Source organism: Podarcis bocagei (assembly GCF_964188305.1).
Source record: "Podarcis bocagei genome assembly, chromosome: 5".
In the NCBI taxonomy this organism is placed as follows: domain Eukaryota; kingdom Metazoa; phylum Chordata; class Lepidosauria; order Squamata; family Lacertidae; genus Podarcis; species Podarcis bocagei.
The window spans coordinates 76,617,330-76,630,523 of NC_138129.1; the positions used below are offsets into that span (position 1 = coordinate 76,617,330).

A 13,194-nucleotide genomic window follows, 5' to 3' on the forward strand; every position below is an offset into this window, starting at 1 on the left:
TCTATGCATTCTGCACTCTTAACTGAGAGGAGTAGCCAATGTTATGTCTCACACCATTATGCCCATGTTAATTATCTCCAGGGTATCTTCTAGCTTTTAAATATGTTGGCATATTGTTTTATTAACAATAGGCTCCCTTTTTTCGCCACTGTTTGGTGTGGGTTGATGCTGCTATGACAACTTGGGACTTTCTCTCCTGCTGGATATGCAGCCTTCTACCAACAGCTTTTATATTGCCTGTTTGGAAAACTTTGTGGTTATTTATTTTGTACTTTTGTTGTTTTTTAACCAAGAATCTCCCAGGAAAGATGGGAATGTTGTGGAAGTTTAGGAAATTGCCTCCTTGCCTTCTCTCATGTGTAAAACACTCTAAATCAATTTATTTTGCACAGTTGGACACACTAGCAAAATAAATACACTATGGGGGGAAATCAAAGTGGATATCATCATTTATGAAGAGTTTTATCCCCTCTACTTTTGCTACTTTCCAATGTGATACAATTTGTTCTGTTAGGGATGTTGGAATTGGCATGAGCTTGTAAATCTGTTTCAGTAAACACTACTTGTCTTATCCTTCATTTTCAACAGAAACCCAAAAGCCAAGTACAGTCATAACCCTTCACTATGGCTAGTGATAATCTTGGTATGTTGGTTAAGACCTCCAACACCCAGTGGCTAAGTGATGAGATTTGGCTTTCCTTGGAGAACAATGAGCCCAGCAATTGCCACCTCTGGGCATTTCCTGGAGTCTTCAAGCTTGGGGAGGTGGCAGAGGAAAGAGTTCTTTTTCCAAGGGCAAAATGGTGTTGGAATGGAGGAACTTGGCAAAGGTTTTGATTTTATATGAATCATAAAGCTAGGTATATTCCCTGAGCTGTCAAATCGAAAGGATACATTCAGGCATAATATTTGTAACAGTTAACAACTTTAAGGGTGTGCCCCCCCCTGCAATTTTCGTAACAGTTTGGTTCTGTTATTGTTTGTATGTTCATGTGTTATCTTGTAGATATATGGTAAAATAAAATAAATAAAGGAACAACCAGGCCAGCATGGAAAGGTCGGCGAGAGGGCCATTTTGGGTTTGGTGGGCCACAGGTTGTAGCAAGCTTGCCCTTGACACATTCCTTGCAAATAGGGCTGCTGGCTTTCACTTTGGTGATCGTGCTGGTCCTTTTGGTAGCTCTCAGGTAGGATGAAAGGATCCACCCACTGCATCATTTGCAATGACTTAGGCCACCTTCTCCCCTGGGCCCCCACTTCTCATTCACACAGGTTGAGAGATGGGAGAGAAGGGGAAGGAACTGTTAAGGCTGCGATGGGGACTCAGAAATTTCTCCAAGCTAGTCTCTTGTCTTCAGGCCATGCCCTTCCTCAGCCCCGCTTCCTTAGATGTTTTTGCCTTGGCTGGAAGGTGTGCTTGAACTCTTGACAATGCTTCTTGTTTCCCTGGATGGATGATGGGGTGTGTGACTGTGTGCAGAAACTACTGTGCAAAGCTAAAATTTACATTTCTTTACCCGCCTACTTTTCTTTCTGGTCCCACCCACTACAGTGGTACCTCGGGTTAAGAACTTAATTCGTTCTGGAGGTCCGTTCTTAACCTGAAATTGTTCTTAACCTGAGGTACCACTTTAGCTAATGGGTCCTTGCGCTGCCGCCATGCAATTTCTGTTCTCTTCCTGAAGCAAAGTTCTTAACCTGAGGTACTATTTCTGGGTTAGCAGAGTCTGCAACCTGAAGCGTCTGTAACCTAAGGTACCACTGTACTGGCATTTGGCCATCAGAAGGTTGGCCAGAAGGGAATGTGGCCCTTGGTTCCCCATCCCTAAATTTAGAGCGGCAGAAGGAAGGAGCCACAACTGCAGACCCTCTTCCTGTTAGAGCATTGTAAGGAGCAGAAAGAAGGTTCAGATTGACACCTGAGATTACTACTTCTAATTTGCCTCTGTTTTAATAAAACAATGAAAGGGAACAGGACACAAGGACACACACATTGTTTTCCCCTTCCCTACCAGTTCTGCTTGTTGCTCGCATTCTTTGATAAAGGAGCAAGACTCCTTGACCTAGTAACTGCTTCTCTGACTATGAAAAGTGGCCGAGGCTGCGATTCTGGACAAGAGCAGAAGGCGCGACACTAATTGGCTAACACCGCTGAGCGATTGATCTCCTGCCCTCGAATTCCAGTTGTGCATGAAGTCCTTCTGCATACTTCCCCTCATCTCACATATGTGTGGGGGCACTGCAGGAGGCTGCAGTTTCAGCTGTATGATGGTGACGCTGCTTTCTCCCTCGCTTCCAGATGGCACAGTCTTTCAGCTCCCCCCCCCCACCCCTCTGCTTCCCAACGGCTTGCTCTGAGGCTGGGTGATGAATAGCTGCTGGCTGAATATCAATGCAAACAAGAAGGAGGTGGTCCCGTAGAAAACATTTGGAGGAAATGCCATCGTGGGGACTGCTTGGAAGTCGGGCTATACATTAAAGATAGATAGATAGATTGATGATAGATAGATAGATAGATAGATAGATAGATAGATAGATGATATAGATAGATGATAGATGATAGATAGATGATAGATATAGATGATAAATAGATAGATAGATAGATAGATAGATAGATAGATAGATGATAGATAGATAGATGATAGATGATAGATGATAGATGATAGATGATAGATAGATATAGATAGATAGATAGATAGATAGATAGATAGATAGATAGATAGATGATAGATAGATAGACAGATGATTAGATGATAGATATAGGCATTTTACTTGCTTTACAGTGGTACCTCGGGTTATATACGCTTCAGGTTACAGACGATTCAGGTTACACTCTGCTAACCCAGAAATAGTACCTCGGGTTAAGAACTTTGCTTCAGGATGAGAACAGAAATCGTGCTTCAGCGGCATGGCAGCAGCAGGAGGCCCCATTAGTTAAAGTGGTACTTCAGGTTAAGAACAGTTTCAGGTTAAGAACGGACCTCTGGAACGAATTAAGTACTTAACCCAAGGTACCACTGTAATTGGTTTTCCCTCTGCCTAAATTCATACCTGTTTCGAGTTAAGCCAAGCTGGAGTTGAAAAGCTCTTGTATTTTTTTCAGGTAACAAGTGATAATTAAAAGACCCCCCCCCTAACTCTATGGAAGGGCTATAGCTCAGTGACACAGCATCTGGTTTGCATGTAGAAGAACCAGGTCTAATCTCCAGGTCTGGTTGGAAAACAACCCTGTCTGAAACCCCAGAGAGTCACTGCCAGTCAGTGTGGACTATACAGAGCAAGATAGCGCAGTCATCTGACTTGGTATAAGTCAACGTCCTATGTTCCTGTGTTGTGGTTACAGGTTGTCTCCATGTCTAGCAAGTTCAGATAGAGCCTCAATACTTCATCCCACAACATACTTCCCAAAGCCAATCAGTTGTATACGCAGGAGCCATGTTTGCTGCATACCAGCAAACTGTATCTGCACAAATAAAGTGTTCTTCTAAGAATACCAGTTGCTGGGGATCACAAGTGCGAAGAGTGCTATTGCACTCAGGTCTTGCTTGCGAGCTTCCCATTGGCATCTGCTTGGTCATTGTGACAACACTTTGCTTGACTAGATGGGCCTTTGACCCAATCCAGTGGGTCTTCCTGTATTCTTCAGAAGATACCCAAATAGTACTGCTGCACAAAATGTGAATCACAGACCTCAGTGCAACCCTGCCCTACAACCATGTCAGCTTTGTTCAGTGAAGATCTTTGTACCCACATAAAGCTTTGGATGGGGGAAAGGAATGGAAGAAATTTGAGGTTATCCTTTGAGGGTTCGTTTCCTTATGGCTATAGCCTGGTTGACACGTAATGCTAAACCACAGTTTAGCCTTTTAAGCGTAAGCTCATGTGTTTACCCTTCCCCTTGTCCTGCATGCCTGCAAGGAGCCTGAAAGCTTTGTCTTCAGTTTTCAACTAACCATAGTTACTGGTTATTTGACAACTGTGGTTAGGGTGAACTATGGTCAAGGAAAACTAGCCAGAATCATTAACCACAATTTGAGGTCTGTTGGTTTCCCTAAACTAGGCACATCCTTGGATTTAGAGGTCACCCCCAGCTGTTACCATGATTTCTCCCCTGATGTTACACTGCCTGCTTTGTTTGGCAGCCATGCGCTCCTCCAGGGCTGGGAGAGCTGGCCAGGCCTGTTGATGATTTAAAAATGGAGCCTGAAGGGAGTGGGAAAGCAATTGCGCTCTGTAGTCGCATACTATAGTTCCCTTTCCACTTACTGTCAGGAGTTCAGCCTACACTCCAGTAGGACCCTGGCAGAGACACATGCCCTACTGGCATGTTCCCTCCCTCCTGGTCGATCGCCCGGGAGCTTCATAAGCTTTCTATAGCCCAAACATCACAGCGACCGATGCCAACCGACACCGGCACACTTAGGGATCTGCTGAGTTTGCACATCATGCGAGTGACAGACCTCAGCAACTCAGCATTTTGGCTAATCTACTTTATTTACACATGGAGCACTGCAACATGGCTCCCTCTCTCTCTAGCATCAGACAGCAAAGAGAAAAAGAACAAAGGACAATAGTCCCACTTCACGGAACACAGTAACACAAACATCCTGTCTCCGTCACATCCCACTCTGTGGAGTCAAAACATATACCGTCATGTGATAGACAAAAATCCCATGGCTGCAATCATAGATCAGGAATTCTAACATCCTCCCCCAATTCATGTTCTGTGTTGCAGTCATCAGTGTAACTGCAACAACCATACAGATGTCATGCACACAGTATACCCCGTATCACCTGTTCCACTCTTGGAACTGCCTGCAACTGGATTAGCCTTGGGGGCCTGCCTGATGCCTCCGTCTCCCTGGCAGTATCCCAGCACTTATTTGTAGCTCTATTATCAAAACAGCAGCTGACCATCCAAGTTATCTGTTGTCAAGTTATCAATAAAAGTGTCACTTGGATTTTAAAGTGCATTTCCCTTCTGGTGTTTTAAAAACAGCAATGGTTTCACTTGGGAGGTTGTCAGCAAAGTTGGACACCCCACCTTGGCTCAATCCAGAAGAAGAAATGAGAGCTAGGAAATTTTGGACACCTCTCTCTGAGTGTGGAAGCTCCAGAGGTCGCAGAATTTGGTCCCCAAATCCATTCCTAGCAGCGCCACTGTGCTAAATCATAACTAACATTAACCACAGTTTTGTGTAAGGTTTTTATGTGGTGAGCAACCATGGTTAATGGACTATAGAAGTGAAAGGGGGAAGAGGGAAGTACATCCACATTGGCGGAATCCACATTGCCGCTTGTCCTTTTAATGCTCAACTTCGGTTGAGCATTACATGCAAACACAGTCATTGTCGTTTACTGTTTTTCTTACGGTAATACTGCTTGCGTGGTCAGAAATCTAAAATCTGAGTTGTGCGCATTTCATAAATACTTCATTAAATGAAAAACTAAATTGATAATGAAGCATCTGAGCCTCTGGCATACAGGTACTTTTTTGAGATACAAAGCGAAGCGACGTTCATTATTCATTAGTAGTGTTTGTTTTCTTACCTTGATGTGGGCTCTGCGTTGCATGAGAAAAGTTCAGCTCATTGTTGTCTTCTGGTAATCTGTGTAATAAACAAATATAATTAGGCTGGGTCAGTTTCAGGGAGATTTATCACTTGCCTTGCAGTGAAGTTTTATCCTTTAAGGTACTAGGAAGATGTAAATCTTGATGCAGCATTTAGGACTTCAGTCTTCCTCAAGGTTAAGGCAAATCTGACAGCTTTGGTTTCTCTCATTTTTGCATTTCCCCAGTCTTTAATTTGGTTCTCCACATTTCGGCATCAGATTGCCTTAAAATGAAAGGTCCTCGTGAAAATTCTGCAGCATTTTAGTGCGAATTATTTTGCATGCAGTTTTGTCTACTATACGCATTTTTGCAAGCAAGCTCTCTAACCATAATTCATTTTTGTATGTTTATTTTCACTAGGATATGCAGTTCAGTGCACATTTTCCTCTAATATATGTCTTTTTATACAATTATCTGGCTGGAGAATTGCATTGCAAGATTTGGAAGGGGGCACATTCTGAAGAGTAACTGCATCTTGGTTTGTGTATTGTTTCAGGAAGTGTAAATTATGTAGGATTGCATTAAAATAGGTACCAAACCAAAACTCTCCCCCATTCCTAGTCTCTGCTAGTAGTCCTAGTCCAACCAGTAGAGGTTGGGCACAATTTGAAGGGGGGAAGTGGAAGGTGAGAGGAATATAGGAAGCTGCCTTATACTGAGTCAGACCATCTATCTCAGTTTTATTTACATTGACTGGGAGCAGCTCTCGGGGTACAAGGCACGAGTCTTTACAAACCCTACCTGGCGTCATATCTGGGATTGAATTTGGGGCCTTCAGCAGGTACACCACTGAGCTATGATGCTTCTCCCCTTTATACCCCAACAATTTCTCTCTCAACCACAGCAAGCATGAACCTCATATTCTTAGTAGAGTCAAGCAGTACACACCTTTCCTCTGCTGATTTTTTTAATTAATTATTTTTTATTAAATTTGTGTTTCACAACATTAAAAAATTATATAAAATGACAAAATTCATGATAAAAGCAAGAACAAAAAACACAAACCAGTAAACCTACCCCCCCCCCCCCGCAAAAAATAAAAAGTACATTTAAAAGGGGTAGAAGATGTTAATCAGCCCAGACAATGAGGTCCAGCTCTAAGGGCCTTCTGGCAGTCCCCTCACTGTGAGAAGTAAGGTAACAGAGAAGCAGACAGAGGGCCTTCTCGGTAGTGGCGCCCGCCCTGTGGAACACCCTCCCATCGGATGTCAAGGAAATAAGTAACTATACAACCTTTAGAAGACATCTGAAGGCAGCACTGTAGGCTGGTTTTTAATGTTTTATTATGCCTTTGTTTATGCTGGAAGCTGCCCAGAGTGGCTGAGGCAACCGAGTCAGATGGAGAGGGTACAAATAATAAAATTATTATTATTATTAAAGGCTTGGTTGAAGAGCAACGCTTCCATCTGGCGCCGAAAGTTGTATAATGAAGGTGCCAGCTTGCCCCTTCATCCTTCTAAATCATGCCTGCCTTTGCCACTTTTCAAGGTATTAGGTGGATATCCAGTTCGTATTCTCTCATCTCCCACCAGATGCCTAGCCCAACCTTTAGGCTGCTTAAATCCTGTGGAAGTCAGTCGGATTTAAACAGCTTGGCTGTGCAGAAGCTTACAGCTTTTGTTTAGAGTAAAAGGAAGGAGAGGAGAAAACAAGCTTAGCTGTCCTACTTGCATCCCTGAAGTTGTATCTGTAGAGTCACAATAATACAGTGATTACTATATTGATCAAGAGCCCAAGATTTTTATTTTTATTTAATGAAAAACTAAGCCTGCAGTCACAAGAATTGGCTGTTCAGTTTGAAACCTGTGAAATTCAGCTCTTCCTCCTTCTACGTTTATTTACACCCACTTTCTTGACCTGCCCTTTCTCTTGTACTTATTATCTTTTTCGTTGACAGGAACTGGATATAAGGGCTTTCAGGAAAGGAAGTTGTTCTGGTGTTGTTCATCCTTACATTGTGCTCAGCCTGCCCCAAAGGTCTTTGTGAATTTTGATGAAACTGATGAGGACTCAGCTATACAGCTGCAAATAAAATGTTTTGAATGTGTTATAAAGTGCAGTACACAATTGTGCCATTAGATGGCAAAAGTGAGCTATGCCAAATTCAATATATCTTTCAAAACGTGTTTTTTTTTTTAAAAAAAAGCATTTTCAGGGCTTTTTTTATATGTGTGTAGATTTAACCTCAGAGCAGCTAAAACAGAGATTTTAAGTGTGTGGTTGCATGTGTCTGTATAAAACACGAAGGCTGTAGATTAAGGATAGATATTACAGTTACATGGCTCTTGATTGAAACCAGCAGCCCCATATCTCCTCCCCTCACAAAGGCAAGATGCTCAGAATGTGATGGGATGCCCTCATACTGCAAAGTTACCTTGCTGCTGATCTGCTTCATTGGTGACCATTTGTGGATAAGGAAGTGTAACAGTAAGGTAAAGGTAAAGGTACCCCTGCCCATACGGGCCAGTCTTGACAGACTCTAGGGTTGTGCGCTCATCTCACTCTAGAAGCCGGGAGCCAGCGCTGTCTGCAGACACTTCCGGGTCACGTGGCCAGCATGACGAAGCTGCTCTGGCAAACCGGCACCAGAGCAGCACACGGAAACGCCGTTTACCTTCCCGCTAGTAAGCGGTCCCTATTTATCTACTTGCACCCGGGGGTGCTTTCGAACTGCTAGGACCGAGCGACGGGAGTGTACTCCGCTGCGGGGATTCGAACCGCCGACCTTTCGATTGGCAAGTCCTAGGCACTGAGGCTTTTACCCACAGCGCCACCCGCGTCCCTAAGTGTAACAGTACAAGGGTGTTAAACCTTGAGTATCACTAGGTGTTACGGAAAAGGAAGGGAGTGGGTTTCTGTTTTCAGCAGCAGCCCCCAGCCCACATCTGCCATAACTTCTAACTCCAGTCTAATGCCTGCTTCAGAATTCTTGCTAGTTTTGAAATCAGTGTGGAATTCCCTTTGCATGTTTGGTACACCCTTTTTCCGAAGTGGCTGCTATTGCAGGGCGATATAACAGTGCATTGTTTGAAATAGGTTTGAAGTTCAGATCGCAACAACGGTTTCAGAATTTCTGAGCTGGCAATATATTAGCTCCCCAGCCGCTTCCAGCACACTACATTTTACTCCTGGACAGGGCTTTCCCCCCCCTAAAAAAATGTTTAGGGGTACTCTCATTTTCCTACACATATTGAAATACTGTCCCTCAAAGATGCTAAACTTAGATTCACAAAATGTTTGAGGGTATGCGTACTCCTGTGTCTCCCCAGAAAAAAGCATTTATTTAACAATATAAAAGTATATATTTAACAATATAAAAGTATTTATTTAACAATATAAAAGTATATATTTAACAATATAAAAGCATATATCTATCTATCTATCTATCTATCTATCTATCTATCTATCTAATCTCACTTTTTTTTAGAAAAAAACCCTCTAAGCATTTTACATAACATAAGAGGAAAAAAATCATAAGAAATTGCTGATACAATCATCAGATTTTAAGAAGCTAAAAGATGTAAGAAAAGCATCACAATATAAAACCAAGTTTTTTAAAAAACAAACAAACCACAAATATAATTTTTTTAACATCTGTCTGGGGAGGCTTGCCTAAACATAGAAGCTTTTAACAGGTGTCGAACACAGTACAGTAAAGTCAGTTCCAGAAAATAGGTGCTGCCACACCAAAAGATTGATTTGTTGCAACTGCAGAAATGAACATTATATGGAACTTGTTATAGTGCCAGTTCTGCAGATGGAAGCATATATCGAACATGGAAGATAAAACTTTGTAGTTTTTCAGAAATAAAATAATACGAGAGATTTTTAAATACTACTACTACTACTACTAATAATAATTGAACTAAATACAGTGGTACCTCGGGTTACAGACGCTTCAGGTTATAGACGCTTCAGGTTACAGACTCTGCTAACCCAGAAATAGTACCTTGGGTTAAGAACTTTGCTTCAGGATGAGAACAGAAATTGTCCTCTGGCGGTGCGGCAGCAGTGGGAGGCCCCATTAGCTAAAGTGGTGCTTCAGGTTAAGAACAGTTTCAGGTTAAGAACGGACCTCCAGAACGAATTAAGTTCTTAAGCAGAGGTACCACTGTGGAGTATTTAAAGTAAAAGTTCATTTTTTCAAAAAACAAACAAACACAGTTTGGTTAAAATCAAACCTGAATTATAGAAGCACTTTATTTCCTTGAACTAAACCCATCTCCCTTAGACAAAAGCTGAATTGGGGGGGGGGTGCAAAGAAACACGGGCAATACATTCCTGGAAGCAAGCATTGGAAATATGGCTGCTGAGGTCATATACAGTGGTACCTCGGGATGCGAACAGGATCCGTTCCCGAGCCCCGTTCGCATCCTGAACATAACGTAAGACGTGACAGTGCATCTGCGCGTGTGCGGGTCGCCTTTCGCCACTTCAGCGCATGCGTGTGACATCATTTTGACCATCTGCGCATGCGCGAGCAGCAAAACCTGGAAGTAAAGCGCTCCGTTACTTCTGGGTCGCCGCGGAGCGCAACCCGAATGCGCTCAACCTGAAGCGGATTTATCCTGAGATATGACTGTACCATATTGCTGGTGGAACTTGACATGTCAGGGACATGTCATCACATGCACAGGACTCTGTCTCTAGTTCCTGGTTCCAGGAGATGCCCTCCTTAATTGTCACTAGGAGGAGGATTCTACCCATGCCAGTGAGCTTGTGCCCTTTTATTTTTATAGCTACCTGAGCTGTTCAATTTGCTTAGTTCTCGAAATATGTATCTTGCTTTTCAAGCTATGAATTGCTTTTATTTGCTTTTCAACCTATGAAAGGAAATGATTCTACCCAGTAACTACTAGCTCTTCATTCTGGCACTGTCAGAGGCTGGACTGAGGAGGAATGGTGGGAACAACCCCCTCTTCCTGCAGCTTCCCGAGAAGAGGACAGTATAGATTTAGAACAGCGGTTTGCAGAAGGTCATAGTTCAGAGGCTGCAGAGGGGAGAAGCTGGGGAATATTGGGAGAGGGACAGAAGGAAGAAGAAGGACCAGGAAAGGGACAGCTGACAGACTCAGTGTCTTTGGAAAGCATGCCAGACACCGCCCGCCCCCCCCCAGGTCCTGGCAAGCATTGAGAATAGTAGAACAGAAAGCTCAGAGGCAGGGACTTCCGGGTTAGCGCCTCCGGCAATGGCGGATTTCCTCTGATCTGGAGGAATCCGCTCCATGGAAATCAGGGTCTGGACCGCCACGGCGAGGCGGAGACCCACTAAAAACCACCGGCGGGAGAAGCCTGTGGACGTGGGATTTGGCTGGCACCTTTTGTGCCTCCCCTACTCGCAGGGAAACCCGGTTTCGGGGATCCGGAGTGACGTGGGGTGAGTGGCGCGGTGCTTTAAATCAACTGCTTCTTTCACGGAGTGAAGCCGCATTGCTGTTGCTGGAGAGCGCTGACTTTTTCCTGTGGACAATTGGACTCTAAACAACTACCCGTGAGTAGAACGGAAAATTGGATCTCTAAACTTCTTAATTTGGCATCGAAACGGGAAGGTTTCAAACAGGAAGTCTGCCTTCCTCTTTTGTAAATAGATTGAAGCAAAGACGTTGCAAGCTAAAGCCTGGAAAGTCTTTTGTAAAGGATTAAATCTCCGTCGGTTAAACTTACTAAACCCCCCTTGGAAGCAGGAGAAGAGGGGGGAAATTTTAGACCGTTTAAGCCTGCAGGAGTGAGAGTGAAGGAAGATAAATCACCACCGTTTCGAACGGGCTGCCAGTAAGATTGACGTTTTGGGAAAGTTCATTGACTATGAATAAAACGTATGTTGACAGATAGTTAAATAAGAGAAATATATTGTTTCCATTGTTTCCTTTTGCACTTAAAAAGGAGTAAAAAAAAAGTAACTGAAAATTGAAACCAACTCTGTCACTGGATCTGCGTTTAAAAGGATGGATACAAATAGAAATTGTTTCCCCTAGAGGGAGCTTTTGAAACTGCTGCAGAAGTGGAGCTGGGGAATTTTCCAGCTGCAGAGATTAAAGAGCGTGAGAATCAGAGTCTGACCTTGGACAATAATGTTGACAGAAGAAGCCTTAGTGATTGCATTTTGCAAGACAAGTGCCTTATTGGAACAGCTTCATGAGAAGATGGATGTGATGATTATTAAAATTGACAATTTGGGACAAAAAATGACTGAGTTGGGACAAAAAGGGAATACCTATACAGAAATTACCCGGGAATTGACCCAGGAATCTGTTTTGACATGGCAAGCTGTGGAGAAGACGAAGGAGAAAGTTGTTGTTGAACCTCAAGTAACTCAAGTGGATGGAGCCCCGACCTCACAGAGGCAATTTGATGAACATAAGCTGTTGCCCTTTATGATCGAATCTAGAGAAAGCCAGATTTGGTGGGATGGAGCCCTGCTTGGATTGGAGAAGGAAAGTTGGATAGATCCTCTTATGCAGGGATGCTCTGGCCTTTGGGATCTGGATTTGGGTCAGGGGGAGAGTGGCGCTCTGAAATATCTTTTGGACTTTAGTTCTGACTTTGGAGAATGGGCTGACCTGTTGAGAAGGAATAAAGACATTGTTAGGTTGGAGTTTCCCCGAGATCTACTCCTCAGTGCCAAAGGTAGGAAATTAAGAACAAGATCAGCAGAAGATAAAGTAAAGTGCATGTATAAATATGAAGAAGACCTGCAGAAGGGACATGGAAGAGAGTTAAGAGCCTCGGACAGAAGGTCACCAGGTTGATGGACTATATGGTATTGATAAAAAGGACTGACAGAATCCGAGACCAGGGAGAAGAGACGGTGGAAGAAGATTGAAAAAAAGTTTATAAAAATATATATATTTAGAGAAATGTTGCAAAATTAATGAGTGTTAGAAAAATGTTGGAATGAAATTATATGGCTTTAGTAGAAATGTTATAAGGAGTTACGTATAAATAAGTTTTAGGGTTTTAATGGTAAGATAAGGTTAAAACAAATTAAGATAATTAAATGACAGAAAACTGTGAAAGATGGAAAGGATTTGCTGTAATAATTAATAACTAGAACACAAAAAGGGAGGTGTGAGGAGGTCGATGAAACAAGTTAATGAAAGATAAAGATATGGAAATATCGGATGTGTTTTTAACTGTTTTTGCTTTTGTTTTTGTTTTGATGTATTGTGTCTTTTGCTTTTTTATATGTATTGTAATGTATTGATTTGTATTGTTTATTTTTCCCCTTTATTTTTTACTTTTTTACTTTTTACTTTTTTCTTTAATTCTTAAACTTTTAATAAATATTATTTTAAAAAAAGAAAGCTCAGAGGCAGAAAACACAGATCAGCAGGGGTGACGTAGAATAGGAGGGACTGGGGGTGGGGTGGGGACTTTACTTGGAGCAGCGCCATTATCTAAGAGAGACCGCATTCCTTCGTCTCTCTCTCTCTCTTTGAATATTGAATAAACTACTTGGTAAGAACTCTTCTTGTTTATCTGCTTCTTGGCATCTCACCGTGGAAGGGATAAGATTCCCTGACAGGCACACAAAATCAGCAAAGATCTTAGATGTTCAATAAGCGACACACCATTTTCTA

At 42.6% G+C, this 13,194-nt stretch overlaps 1 protein-coding gene and 1 long non-coding RNA gene across 2 annotated transcripts in view; one reads left to right on the forward strand and one right to left on the reverse strand.

The window, feature by feature from the left end:
* PLPPR5 (phospholipid phosphatase related 5) overlaps positions 1–13,194 on the forward strand; it is a 94,486-nt gene that overhangs the window by 50,889 nt on the left and 30,403 nt on the right. The gene's annotated exons all lie outside the window — the stretch shown is intronic.
* The window catches only part of LOC308586942, a 32,399-nt gene that overhangs the window by 10,139 nt on the left and 9,066 nt on the right, over positions 1–13,194 (reverse strand). Inside the window, exon 2 of the long non-coding RNA XR_014008156.1 lies at positions 5,551–5,609. This is a non-coding gene — a long non-coding RNA (uncharacterized lncRNA). The remainder of the gene's footprint in view (positions 1–5,550; positions 5,610–13,194) is intronic.